Source organism: Triticum aestivum, chromosome 7B (genome assembly GCF_018294505.1).
Source record: "Triticum aestivum cultivar Chinese Spring chromosome 7B, IWGSC CS RefSeq v2.1, whole genome shotgun sequence".
Lineage (NCBI taxonomy): Eukaryota > Viridiplantae > Streptophyta > Magnoliopsida > Poales > Poaceae > Triticum > Triticum aestivum.
In genome coordinates, this window is record NC_057813.1 from 255,107,928 (window position 1) to 255,122,874 (window position 14,947).

Sequence of the window (14,947 nt, forward strand, 5' to 3'; positions counted from 1 at the left end):
GGTGCGCCCTGGTGCCTTGTGGGAAGTTGGGGCCCCCATCCAGTGGTTATTTGCTCCAATGTTGTTCATTTGTTCCGTAAAAAATCTCCAAAAAGTTTCATCCAATTCTGAGAACTATTATTTCTGCACAAAAACACCACCACGGTAGTTCTACTGAAAATAACGTCAGTGCGGGTTAGTTCCAGTCAAATCATACCAAAACCATATAGAAATGTTGTAAACATGGCATGAATACTTCATAAATTATAGATATTTTGGAGACGTATCAGCATCTCCAAGCTTAATTCCTACTTGTCCTCGAGTAGATAAATGATAAAAGAAGTAATTTATGATGTGTGAATGCTAGCATAGTGCACAAGTTTGATTAATGATAATTTCAGTCACTTTTCCTAGCATTATAACAAAAACTCTGTCTCATAAAACTCATCATGAGAAAGTAGCAATTGAGAATGAAATTTCTGATGTGGAATGCTACCTATCATATTCAACATATACTCTTTCTTTTGTAGCATGTACATTTGGACTTGAATGATTCAAAGCAATAGTCTATAATTTTACATGAAGACATCAATACTCAAGCATACTAACAAGCAACAATGTCTTTCAAAATATGAATGCTAAATAAAGCTATCCCTAGCCCATTATGCTCAATCATTGATCCATTCATCAAACACACTCAAATACTAGATACACCCAATGCACAAGTATGACAATAGTGTTCCCTAGTTGGTGCTTTGTAAGAGAAAATGGAGACTCAAAATTAAAATAAAAATTGCATAAAATTAAATAGATAGGCCCTTCGCAGAGGGAAGCAGAGATTTGTAGAGGTGCCAGAGCTCAAGGCTTAAATTGAGAGAAATAATTATTTTGAGAGGCATGCTTTTCCTGTCAACGAAAATGACCAAGAATTCCCAATATCTTCCATGCTAGACAAATTATAGGCGGTTCCCAAATAGAAAGTAAAGTTTATTTCCTTTCCACCATTCTTTCACAATCCATGGCTAGCCGTATCCACGGGTGCCTTTCATACCAACACTTTCCAAGGAATTTATTATCATAGTATTTTTTTCATTTCGGGACTGGGCATCCCTATTACATGCCACACTCTCGTGCAATGACAAGTGAATAAACACTCATCATGAGAATAAAATACCTAGAATGGAAAATATTGGCCACCCTGCCGCTTCATGAGCGGTACGGGCACACAAAACGGAAATTCATTTTGAAAATTAGAGTTGGCACATGCAAATTTACTTGGAACGACATGGAAATACCGCATATATGTAGGTATGGTGGACTCATATGGCAGAAATTTGGGTTTTAGGAGTTGGATGCACAAGCAGCATTCCCGCTTTGTACAAATGAAGGCTAGCAAATAGATTGAGAAGCGACCAACCAAAAAATGAAAATGGTCGTAAACACACATTAAACATAACTAACATTGAATAATGCACCACAAGTAGGATGTAACTTCATTGCATAACTATTGACTTTCATGCTTGCATAGTGAATCACAAACCATAACACCAATATTCCTACTAAACACTATTACTCACCAATATGACTCACATATTATTATCTCCATATCGCAAAACTAGTGCAAGGAATCAAACTTATCATATCCAATTATCTACATAAAAGTTTTTACTATATCCTTCTTGGATATCAATCACTTTGGGACCAATTTCATAGCTCATGCAAATTTTTATCACTATTATCAACTCTCAAAATAATATAAGTGAAGCATGAGAGAGTTCGACAAACTACTCCAAAAATATATATGTGAAGATCAAATGAGTAGTTAAGTAAATGGGTAGCTATTTGAGGACTCTCTCTTATTTAGAAACTTTCAAATCTAATATTTTATTAAAATAGCAAGAAAAACAAAATAAAATGACATCCCAAGAATAGCACATATCATGTAAAGAAGAAAAAACTTAGGCTCAACCGATACTAATCGATAATTGGCGATGAAGAAAGGTGGGATGCCTACCGGGGCATACCCAAGCTTAGATGCTTGAGACTTCTTGAAATATTAATTTGGGATGCCTTGGGCATGTCCAAGCTGAGCTTTTGTGTCTCCTTAATTCCTTTTATATCATAGTTTCCCTAAATCTTAAAAAATTCCATCCACACAAAACTCAACAAGAACTCGTGAGATAAGTTAGTATAAATCGATGCAATAACATTATCATTCTCTACTGTAAAAAATCACTAAAATTATAATTTAACATTGTATACTAAATGCATCTGCATATTTAATATTCCTATCCTCAAACAGAATCATTAAACAAGCAAACATATGCAAACATAATAGCAATTTGTCTAAACATGACCGTCTGTAAAGAATGCAAGAAGATCCATACTTCTCTAACTCCAAAAAATTCTGAGAAATTACCACGCTGTAGAAAATTTATCATATCTTATTATTCAAAGAAATTCAATATTTTATCGCCTTCTGACTTTTGTCAAGAATTCACGCACTAGCGTGCTACTTTCTGTTTTTAAACAACCACATATAGACTTGCAAAATAAGCATGGTGAAGGCTATACTTGACATTTTTATTGAAATAAGAGATGCAAAAATTATATAAATAACAAAAAGAAAATCCTAACAAAATAAAATGACGTTCCAAGCAAAACACATATCATGTGCTGAATGAAAATACAGCTCCTAGTGAGGTTACCGATAATGTCAGAGATGAAAGAGGGGATGCCTTTCGGGGCATCACCAAGCTTACTTGCTTGGATCTTCCTTGAATATTACCTTGGGGGTTCCTTGGGAATCCCCAAGCTTAGGATCTTGTCACTCCTTATTCTCCACATATCGATATCTCACCCAAAACTTGAAACCGTCAATCACACAGAACTTAACGGAACTTCGTGAGATGCGTTAGTATGATAAAGGGCACATCATTCAATTTGGTACAGTCAAGACAAGATTCATAATTGTACTCACACAATGCCTACTATACACTATCATTTCTACAATTTATATTGACCAATATAAGCCATATAAACTAGAAAACAAGCAAACTATGCATTGAAAACAGAATCTGTCAAAAACAAAACAATCTGTAGTAATCTGAACAAGGACCATACTTCTGCAACTGTAAGAATTCTGAAAAATTAGGACAACGTAGGAAATTTGTATATCAATCATATGTAAAACATTCAAATCAAAATCACAATCCAGTGAATTGTAAAAATTCCTGGACTGAGCACAAAAGTTTCTGTTTTTGCACAAAATCAAGTCAACTATCTTCCACACTGTCCCAAAGGCTTTACTTGGCACCTTATTGAAAAAAAGTAATAAAACATGATTACTACAGTAGCTTAATCATGTTAACACACGAAAACAATAGGTAAAAGTGTTGAGTTGTCTCCCAACAAGCATTTTTTTTAATGCCTTTTTAGCTAGGCATGATGATTTCAGTGATGCTCACATAAAAGATAAAGATTGAAACACAAAGAGAGCATCATGAAGCATATTACTAGCACATTTAAGCCTAACCTACTTACTATGCATAGGGATTTTGTGATCAAATAATTCATGGGAGAAAGAATCAAGAGAGGAAACTTGATATTATTGAGATATGTAAAAGCATATATTCCCCTCTCAAAATAATTTTCAGTAGCATCATGAATGAATTCAACAATATAACTATCACATAAAGCATTATTTTCATGATCCACATGCATAGAAATTTTATTAATCTCCACATAAGCAAATTTCTTCTCATCCATAATAGTGGTGGGAGCAAATTCAACAACATAACAGTCATGTGATACTTGATTGGAATAATCCAAGTGAAAATAAAAATCATGATGACAAGTTTCATGGTTATTGTTATTCTTTATGGCATTCATGTCATCACCATAATCATCATAGATAGCAACTTCATTGTCAAAATCAATTGAAACCACTTCCAAAATAGTGGATTCATCATTAAATAAAGTCATGACCTATCAAAATCCACTTTCATAATTATGAGAATAAGATTGAACACCCTCCAAAATAGTGGGATCATCATTACATAAAATTGACGCTCTTCCAAACCCACTTTCAGTACTATAATCATCATAAATAGGAGGCATGCTTTCATCATAATAAATTTTCTCATCAAAACTCGGAGGACTAAAAATATCATCTTCATCAAACAAAGCATCCCCAAGCTTATGGCTTTGCGTATCATTAGCATTATGGATATTCATAGCAAGCATACTAACAACATTGCAATCATGCTCATCATTCAAAACAATTATGCCAAACATTTTGTTGAATTCTTCTTCTATCAATTGAGCACAATTTTCCTTTCCATCATTTTCAAGAAATACATGATAAAGATGAACAATATGAGGCCACCTCAATTCCATTTTTTATTTCCTTTTATAAACCAAACTAGTGATAAAAAAGAAACTAAAAGATTCAATTGCAAGATCTAAATATATACCTTCAAGCACTCACCTCCCCGGCAACAGCGCCAAAAAAGAGCTTGATGTCTACTACACAACTTTATTCTTGTAGACTCGTGTTGGTCCTCCAAGCGCAGAGTTTTGTAGGACAGTAGCAATTTTCCCTCAAGTGGACAACCTAAGGTTTGTCAATCCATGGGAGGCTTAGGATGAAGATGGTCTCTCTCAAACAACCCTGCAACCAAATAATAAAAAGTCTCTTGTGTCCCCAACACACCAAAAATAATGCTAAATTGTATAGGTGCACTTGTTCGGAAAGGAGGTGGTAGATATTGATTTTTGTAATAGTAACAATAAAAAACTGCAAGGTAACGAGTAAAAAAGTGAGCACAAACGGTATTGCAATGCTTGAAAATGAGGCCCAGGGTTCGTACTTTCACTATGCAATCTCTCAACAATGCTAATATAATTGGATCATATAACCATCCCTCAATGTGCAATGAAGAAACACTCCGAAGTTCTTATCTAGCGGTGAACATAAGAAGAAATTGTTTATAGGGTATGAAACCACCTCAAAGTTATTCTTTCCGATTGATCTATCCAAGAGTTCGTACCAAAATAACACCAAGTTATCCTTTCCGGTCAATCTATCCAAGAGTTCGTACTAAAATAACACCAACTTATCCTTTCCGATCAATCTATCCAAGAGTTCGTACTAAAATAACGCCAAGTTATCCTTTCCGATTGATCTATCCAAGAGTTCGTACTAAAATAATACCATATGATACACATCAACCAACTATAATGTCACCTAGATACTCCAATGTCACCACGAGTATCCATGAGTTGATTGTATGATATGCATCAAACAATTTTAGACAAGTCTTTTCTCCTATAAAAACCAGCATGACCAAGAAAAATTCTTATACCTTTAATATCTTTAGGACATGGCATTTTCTCAATTGCATCAACTTTAGCTTTGTCTACTTCAATACCTCGCTTAGAAACCTTCCATAAAGTGGCACTTCTCCCAATTCAAGACAAGATTAGTTTGTTCACATCTCTAGGTTGCTTAAGAAATCATCAAAAGAAGTACTATAAATAGAGAAATCATCCATGAAAACCTCAACAATATTATCAAAAAAAATCAAAGAATATAACAGCCATACATCTTTGAAAAGTAGCAGGTGCATTGCATAAACCAAAAGGCATAAGTCTATAAGCATAAGTTCCAAAGGGCAAGTGAAAGTAGTTTTATCTTGATCTTCTTATGACAGAGGTATTTGAGAGAAACCAGAATATCCATCAAGAAAGAAAAAGTGTGTTCTCTTAGATTGCCTTTCTAACGTTGGATTAATAAAAGGCAAGGGGTAATGATCTTTTCTAGTAGCTTTGTTTAATTTTATAAAATCAATTACCATTTGTCGGCGTTCTCGGAACCAGGGTACCCAGACTTGCCTGCCTGCAACCCATGGCATGGCTCCTTTGACGGCCTGGTATGGCCCACCTCCAAGACCATCAAGACAAGACCCTCACGAGGGGCCAAGCCTCGCAAGGGGGACGACACCAACACCTCTCGAGGGAGCGGCCTCCCCAAGGTGCCTCCTGAGAAATGGAGATTTCTATGCAGGTACCCAGCTCATGAGGTTTTGATGATGCAAGCCATAACGACCAAGGCCAGGCGAGCGCCATCAGGCGCAAAAGGCGCAATTTCCTCTTTGGTGCTAAGTAAGGAAGGACAGGCGCATGTTCCTAAGGAATCTGCTAAAGGTTTCCATTCCAGTGCAACAAGACCAAGACCATGGGCGCGATAGGACGGATGTCACCGCCGAGCCCACATCTGTGTCACGACCAGAAGCTTTGCAAGAGAATACCACCTTTCGTCAGGATAACATGTACTACTTGTCCACTTTCAAATTGGCCACTGTGGGATCCCTTCCCACCTACGTTTTGGGGGAAGAGAATCGAGGCCACTATAAATATAGGTTAGCCACCACCATAGAAGAGGTCGACCAATTGCCTCACCCTAGTACCTCACGAGGTTGTTCATCCTTTGTACTAGTTCATCCTCATCCCCTCATGAGGCCAATCCATCAAAAGCAAGAGCAGGGTATTACACTACAAGGTGGCCCAAACCTGGGTAAACTGTCGTGTCCATGTTCTTCCTTGCTCATAGGAATTTGACTAGGCTAGGCTGTAGGGCGATGAGTTGGTAAGCTCGAGAGGTTGAGTTCTTCGCACACGCCCTAGAGTTCGAACCTTCTTTGGTCTGCGGAGCCTTGAATCCGACATTTGGCGTGCCAGGTAAGGGCATGTTGAAGTCCTTCCATCTTTGCTCCGCTTCCGCTCCGTCGCTCCCATGGCGGAGGCTCCCCGAGATCGCATGAGCATTGGGCCACTCGCGTTTCCCAGGTGGCACGCTTTAGCCGCGGAGCTCATCACCCCATGCACCCCGCGACCAACGCGACTGCCGGTGTCTCCAACCGTCGACGACACAGGCCGCTCCTGCCCTCTGCCATGCGGCGCCGCAATCGTGCCACCACGCGGTCCGGTTATGCTGTGGCATCGTCCCTGCGTGCTCACCGAGAGCAAGCAAACACGTGAGCCGCACTACTCGTGGCGCGTGAGTTGCTGCGATGCAGGTTAGCAGAAGGCAGCGGGGTTTGCGCCTGTGAAGGCACGACGCCTTTATGCATCCTGCCTATGTCACGGACGCTGGCAGGGATTCGCGCCTGCCCCAATTGCATCTGCTCGCCCTTCTGGAGGGAGTACGGAGGGTCTCATGGCAGTGGTCTAGCACACGACACCGCCTACCCGACCCAAGATGTGTTTCCTTGGAGTGCAGCCGGGGTAGGCGGCCCCTCCAGGGGCCACATCGAAGGACCACCCCCGGTCGGAACGACCAGGCACAAAGGATGGTGGGCAGCAGAGTGGAGAGACTAGGGGCTGGCTTCAGGACGATGGCCCCTGGTGCCTCTATGCCACCATCGATGGGGTTGTTGTACGAGCAAAGGAGAGGCCCGTGCACGTTCCCCTCATCGGCCTGGACATCGGGATCGTCGAGGCCACACGGGACCGAGGCCCCTTGCGTGCCATCTTGATGCCCTGCTGGCACCTTCAATAGCAATGGCCACCGGTTACAACCCATATCTTTTGAACGTGTCGCGCTACTTGGATCGCAGGTAAATCGTACCACGACGGTGCACCCCCGGGATCCGGCCCCACCTCGGGCAGGTAGGGTGTCGTGGTACTAAGTCTGATAGTAGAATAGGGGTAGGTATGGAGAGGCAAGATCCTAGCTATGGAGTAGTTGTATACGCAAGATATTTACGAGTTCAGGCCCTTATCGGAGGAATTAGCAGCCCTACGTCTCGGAGCCCGGAGGCGGTCGACTAGATTATATGCGTATGAGTTACAGGGGTGCGAACCCTTCTGCCAGTGGAGGGGGGTGGCTTATATAGAGGACGCCAAGACCCCAGCCAACCCACGTAGCAGAGGGTTTAAAGTACATTAAGGCCAGGCGTTACTGGTAACGCCTTACAAAAAGTGTCACCATGACCATAAACACTACTTAATTACAAACCGTTTGGATACAGAGTGGCTCTGGAACTCCTGGTGGTCGAGTGAGTCTTCATGGTCGAGTGTGTTCAAGTCCGTCGAGTGGAATCCCTCTAGGTCGACTGGAAGACGATTTCTTCTAAAGATGTCCTTGGGGAGGGTACGTTGGACAGGTCCATGACCCTACCCTAGGTACATGACTTCATCATTAGCCTCCGAATGGATCGAGGTTTGAGTGAGGAAGGAGTTGATAATCTTTCCGACCTATTTTATGGTGCTGTGAATGTGTTTTACTCTGGATCAATGACTTTTTAGTGATGGTGTCAACTTCTCTTTCAGCCGCCTTGATCCATTCTTCATATCTGTCGAGTGAACTTTATGAACTTGGAGATTTCCGAGCGATGAATCGCAGGAGGTCTTCCATCTGACGAGTTGCCCTGCGGTTAGCGGATTTAGTTGGATTCGAACTTCGGGAAGCGCGCGAAGCTGAGAAGGCCACGGTACTCAGATGGGATAAGGCAGAGACGCCTCGATTTCCGCGCCGCCTTTTTCACCACGTATCGCTCGCGCGACTGTTTCGGGATTTGACAGGATTGCCTGGGCCTACCAGGCAGCCACTCAGAAGCGACTCCATATAAGGCACCGGGCGGAGGTTTTTGAACAGTGCTCCCTCATTTTTCCCTCCCCCGTCTTCAGATTCATCCGCTGCACTTGCTATCTGTTCAGCGCCGCTGCTCCGTACCAGCCTCGTCGGTGACAATGGTGAAGGAGAAGACGACAGCTTTGGAGCGGGCGAAGAAGGCGATGGCGAAGGCGAAGGGGAGAGCGACCAGTCGGGGTGGATCCTCGTCGCGGTCCAGCCTACCGCAAGGTTGGATCCAGGGGGATTGGATCCGCTCGACCATCACCTAGAAGGATCTCGATGACCTGGCCAACGAAGGGCTGATCGAGCACGGGGTAGCTAGGCTTCCGGGGATGGAGTGGCAGCCGCAGCCTCAGGGGGGTGAGTGTGTCCTCTTAGCGACCCATGTCGATCGTGGGTTTTCTTTGCCCCCGCATCTTTTCTTTTGGGGGTTTCTGAACTTCTTCGGGGCACAACTCCATCACTTCACACCCAAGTCCATTGCCTATCTCGCTGCTTTCGTGTCTTTGTGCGAAAACTTCTTAGGTTGTCGGCCGCACTGGGGCCTTTTCAAACACATATTCACTTGTCGCTCTCAGACAGTGAAAAAGGCTAATCCGAACGACGAGAGAACCCAAGTAATCCAGATGTGTGGGGGTCTTGGGGTCCAGATGAGGAGTAAGAGTGCTTTTCCAGCTATGACCCTTCCCGAGTCAGTTAGAGGGTGGCAGTCGACCTGGTTCTATTGCCAAGACCAGTCGACACCAAGGCAGTCGACTGGGCTCCCTCCCTTCTCCATGAGTCGAGTGAACAAGCCATCTTCTCTGAAAGTGCTTCCGGAGGAGAAGGCTCAGGTTAAAATGTTGATGGAGCCTGTAGTCCAACTCATTCGCGATGGTGTGACTGGCATGGATCTTCTGGAGGTTTTCCTTCAACGGCGCATCCAGCCACTCCAATACCGGGGCCACCCAATGTGGTTGTACTCTGGTACTGAAGACACCACTCGGGTCCACCCAGAGGAGGTCGACGACGTCACACTGGAGAGGTGGATGACTGCCATCATAGGGAACAAGGACAACCCTCGTGGGGCCAGGAGGATCCCGCCACTCGACCAGTCTTATGAACCAGACAAGGTATGACCACTTATCTCCGACTATAATCATGTTTCGTCCATTCTGTTTTGCTGTAGATCAGTCGATCGACTTTTGTCTTGTTTGTTGTCTTTCAAGCTACCACTGAGTTGTATTCGATGCCCAACGGGGCGCAAGCACAGACCGAGGAGGAGGAAGGAAGTGGAGGTGAAAGTCAAGAGGAGTGGGAATCGGATGGCGATGAGGGTGATGAAGATGCTGGCTCCGATGAGGAGGAGGAGGAGGAAGAGGAGGAGGAAGTTGCGCCTCCCCATTCTGAAAGAAGGTCCAAGCTTGCCCATGACCCTGCAGTCGAGCGCGGCAAGGGGGCCGCGCCTGTTGTGCAGTCGACCAAGCGTCCTCGGATAACCTCTCCGGCACCGACTGAGAAAGCGCCGAAGCAATCTCAAGTGGTGCCGTCAAAGCCGACAAAGGCCTTGCCGAAGATGAAGATGGTGATTCCCACTATTTCTGGGTAATGACATAACTTGTGTCCTCTTTTTTCTCATGGATTTATTGTTGGTCGATTCGTTAGCTGACCGACTGATTTCTAAAACTGCAGTGCTGCTACTTCTGATACCTCGGCCAGACCTGAAGATCAAGAAATGGAGGATGCCGTCACTTCCAACCCTGGTATGACCTTTGAAGTTCCGTTTTCAGTCGGTGGGATCTTCGTTTTTAACTTTGACTCTTTTCTGCAGCTCCATCTAATATCATCATTGATCTTCCTGATGATGATGAAGACTAGGAACCACTGAGGCAGAGGAGGAATAGGAGAGCGTCTGCTGGAAAGAAAGCTCAGGTCGTATTAGCACCTAAGACGTTGGTTGCATAGGGGGACAATGTCACTCGGCCTACCGTATCCTTTGCGGTGCCGCTGACAAGTGCTCGCCCTTCGTCGTCGAGTGCTGGTCAGCCTTCACTTTTCTCTACCCACCACGTCCCCGAAGACCAAGCAAGCGCTGCTAAAGAAGCCATACGCCAGGCGGGGGTCATGATGGAGCAAGTGAAGGCGATCCGAGACGCCAGTCAAGCGGCTTATGACGCCAGTTCATCCCTTTAGAGCAATGTTCAGGTTGGTCGATCACTGCCTGTTCTATTAGGATATGGTACCTGAAAACTTTTCTTTCTGAAAATCTTAGTATCTATCGTACGCCCACTGGGTGTGTCGATTGAGATTCTGGATTGGTGGGGGCATGCTGAGTGCACCCATTGGGTGTAGTCCCCAAGGCTATGGTCGACTGCTGGCAGTTGACCATAGTCTTTATGTCTTGAGCTTTTTTCTCATTACTGTCTTCACTCGATCTGGTCAAATGGAATCATAAACCGGTGGGGGCACGCTGAGTGCACCCACTGGGTGTAGTCCCCGAGACTGTGGTCGATTGCTGGAAGTCGACTACGGTCTGAAGAACACCCTCTTTTTTTTGAAACTGTGACTAACCGTTGGTGGTTAGCCTTTCTGCTTTTTTTTGGGTCGACTGACCGACTCTAGCTGATAGAACTAGTGGGGGCACGCTGAGTGCACCCATTGGGTCTAGTCCCCGAAACTACAGTTGAATGTTTAGATTCGGCTGTAGTCTTAGAAATACTACGATTTTTCTCTTAGTCACTCGGAAGTGACCTATCTTTGACGTCTGTCAATTGGTTCTTCGCAGAAATCTTGCGAGCTTACAACTCGTTATACTGAATTGGAGAACAAGCATATCCAGCTCGAACTTGATCTAAAGCTTGTCCAGGAGAACTTCACGAAGGCGAAGGAGGAGGCAAAAGGTATGTTTGGTGAGAATCTTGACGACTGCCTTTGTTTCTTGTCCATCCCCGATTCTGATCTTACTGTGATTTTACAGATAAACTGAGGGATTCTCTGAAGAAGAAGGATCTTGACCTCGCTGAGGCGCAGATAGCAGCTTCAGAGAAGACCAGGCTCGCAGAAGAAAAGCTGGCTTCAATCAGCAAGCTTGAAGAGGAGAATACCGATCTGAAAGCTGCTCTTGACGCGGCCAACAAGGAGGTCAGTCGACTGAAGAATGACAAGATCGCCTTGAGTGACAAGGCCAGCGAATTGGTGGGAAAGAAGAATGATCTGGAGGCTTATCTAGGAGGACTCGCCAAGAAGCTATTCCTCATGCTTGAAGGTAACCCTTTGTATCTGACAAGCTTTTTAATTTTGGCCTCACCACCAAATTGCTGCCTTAACTTTGGGGTTGTGTCTACAGAGTTCTGCCAGAACTTTGAGGAGGAGACTGGTCGACTAGAGACGAGCCTAGATCCCATCAACTCTCCTGTGAAGGATGAAACTGCCATGAACGTGCTCCGACTCGAGTCTCGCGTTGCTGCTGTTGTCGACTATCTTGCAAGGCTGAAGGTTGCGACGTCACGCATCGACACAGCGCTCTGGCCAGGAGAAGCACTTTAGAATGACCTTGAGTCTCTGATGACTCGACTGAATGAAGTTCCAAGTCGAGTGCAAGAATGGAAGAAGTCTTCTGCCAGGTGCGGTGCCGACGTTGCTCTATCTCTAGTCCGTGTTCACTGCAAGGATGCGCGAGAGGACAAGCTGGCAGCTCTCAAGGTGGCCAATACCAAGAAGCATGACTTTCGATCCTTCATGGAGACCTTCACCGCTGCTGCCACTCGGATCGCAGATGGAATCGACCTGGATGAGTTCGTTGCGCCTTCCAGCCCTCCACAGGAGGGGTAAAAAACTTCTATGCTTGATGCTTTAAATTTGCCTCGGTATGCCGAGTGGTTTTTGTAACCGAGAAACTTTAACAGGCTTAGTGCCTGAGCACTACTGGTTCCGTAAGACATTATCTGAACTTGGATTTTGACGTTGAATATGTTTGCATCTACCTTCGAACGAACATTATCTTTCGCTCGGTCTATACGCTGGTGTTTGAGATGCCCTTTTGCAGGTAAGGATGAAGGACAAATTGCAATCGACTTATACTTCGTCATTCTTAGGCGAGCACTGGGCTGCAGCTAAGCCCCTGAGTGGGAGGTCTGCTCTCCACTCGGTAGGATTTTCAAAAACTTAGGCGAGCACTGGGCTGCAGCTAAGCCCCCGAGTGGGAGGTCTGCTCTCCACTCGGTAGGATTTTCAAAAACTTAGGCGAGCACTGGGCCGCAGCTAAGCCCCCGAGTGGGAGGTCTGCTCTCCACTCGGTAGGATTTTCAAAAACTTAGGCGAGCACTGGGCTGCAGCTAAGCCCCCGAGTGGGAGGTCTGCTCTCCACTCGGTAGGATTTTCAAAAACTCAGGCGAGCACTGGGCTGCAAGTAAGCCTCCAAGTGGGAGGTCTGCTCTCCACTCGGTAGGATTTCTGTGGCGTACCTCTGAAGAAGAAGGTAATAGTCGACCTGCACCTCGTCCTCCTTGCGGGTCGCACATTGTGTTTGTGGCGTAGCTCAGAAGGAGAGGGTAGCAGTCGACCTGCGCCTCATCCTCCTTGCGGAATGCACGTTGTATTTGTGGCGTAGCTCGGAAGGAGAGGGTAGCAGTCGACCTGCACCTCGTCCTCCTTGCGGAGCGCATGTTGTATTTGTACTTAGGCGAGCGCTATGCTGCAGCTAAGCCCCCGAGTGGGAGGCTGGCTCACCAACCGGTAGGATTTTGTTGAAACTTAGGCGAGTACTTGGACTGCAGCTAAGCCTCCGAGTGGGAGGCTAGCTCACGACTCGGTAGGATTTTGTTGAACCTTAGGCGAGTACTTGGACTGCAGCTAAGCCTCCGAGTGGGAGGCTGGCTCACCACTCGGTAGGATTTTGTTAAACTTAGGCGAAACAGATTCGCAGCTAAGCCTCCGAGTGTGAGGCTGGCTCACCACTCGGCAAGGATTTTTTTTATACAAACTTAGGCGAAACGGATTCGCAGCTAAGCCACCCACTGGGGGACTGCTTTATGTGGACAAAAGAAACAACAATCACTAGGAAAATTATAAAGCTCTTGTCTTTGATAAATAAGCTACAGAAGTACTTTTATTACAACTCATCCGAGTGAATACTTAAGTATAAAAGGGGCGGAGTAGCTCCGCGTTCCACGCTCGGGGCTCGTCGATCTGGTGCTCGACATTGTAAAGGCGGTACACCCCATTGTGGAGAACTTTGGTGACGATTAAGGGACCTTCCTAAGTAGGGGCAAGCTTGTGTGGTTTCTGCTGATCCACTCGGAGAACCAAGTCTCCCTCTTGGAAGGCTCGACTCTTCACGTTTTTGGCATGGAATCGACGCAAGTCTTGCTGATAAATGGTCGATCGGATCAAGGCCATCTCTCTTTCCTCTTCTAGGAGGTCGACTGCGTCCTGCCGGGCTTGCTCTGCTTCAGCTTCGGTGTAGAGTTCGACTCAGGGTGCGTTGTGAAGCAGGTCACTCGGCAAGACTGCTTCAGCTCTGTAGACCAAGAAGAACGGAGTCCTCCCAGTCGACCAGTTAGGCGTGGTCCTTAATCCCCAAAGTACCGACGGAAGTTCGTCGACCCATGCACTAGCTGCGTGCTTGAGATCGCGCATCAATCGGGGTTTCAACCCTTTGAGAATTAAGCCATTCGCTCGTTCTGCCTGTCCATTTGACTGGGGGTGAGCGACTGAAGCATAGTCGACTCGTGTACCCTGAGATGTGTAGAAGGCTTTGAATTCCACAGAATCGAAGTTTGATCCATTGTTTGTGATGATGCTGTGTGGAACTCCATATCTGAATATTAATTCCCTGATGAAGCTGACAGCAGTGCCGGCATCAAGATTCTTGATGGGTTTAGCCTCAATCCACTTGGTGAACTTGTCGACTGCTACCAGCACATGGGTGAAGCCGCTTCTGCCTGTTCTCAGTAGTCCAACCATATCCAATCCCCATACAGCGAAAGGCCAGGCGAGTGGGATGGTCTTCAAGGCTGAAGCAGGCTTGTGTGACATATTGGAGTAAAATTGACATCCTTCACATTTGTCGACTATTTCCTTTGCCATTTCATTCGCTCTTGGCCAGTAAAATCCCGCTCGGTATGCTTTAGCCACAATGGTCCGAGAGGACGCATGATGACCACAGGTCCCCGAGTGGATATCATCAAGGATTATCCGACCTTCTTCTGGCGTTATACACTTCTGACCAACTCCAGTCGCGCTTTCTCTGTACAACTGTCCCTTTATCATGGTAAAGGCCTTAGATCGGCGGACGATCTGACGAGCCTCTTCTTTAACTTCTGGGAGTTCTTTCCTCAGGATATATGCAAT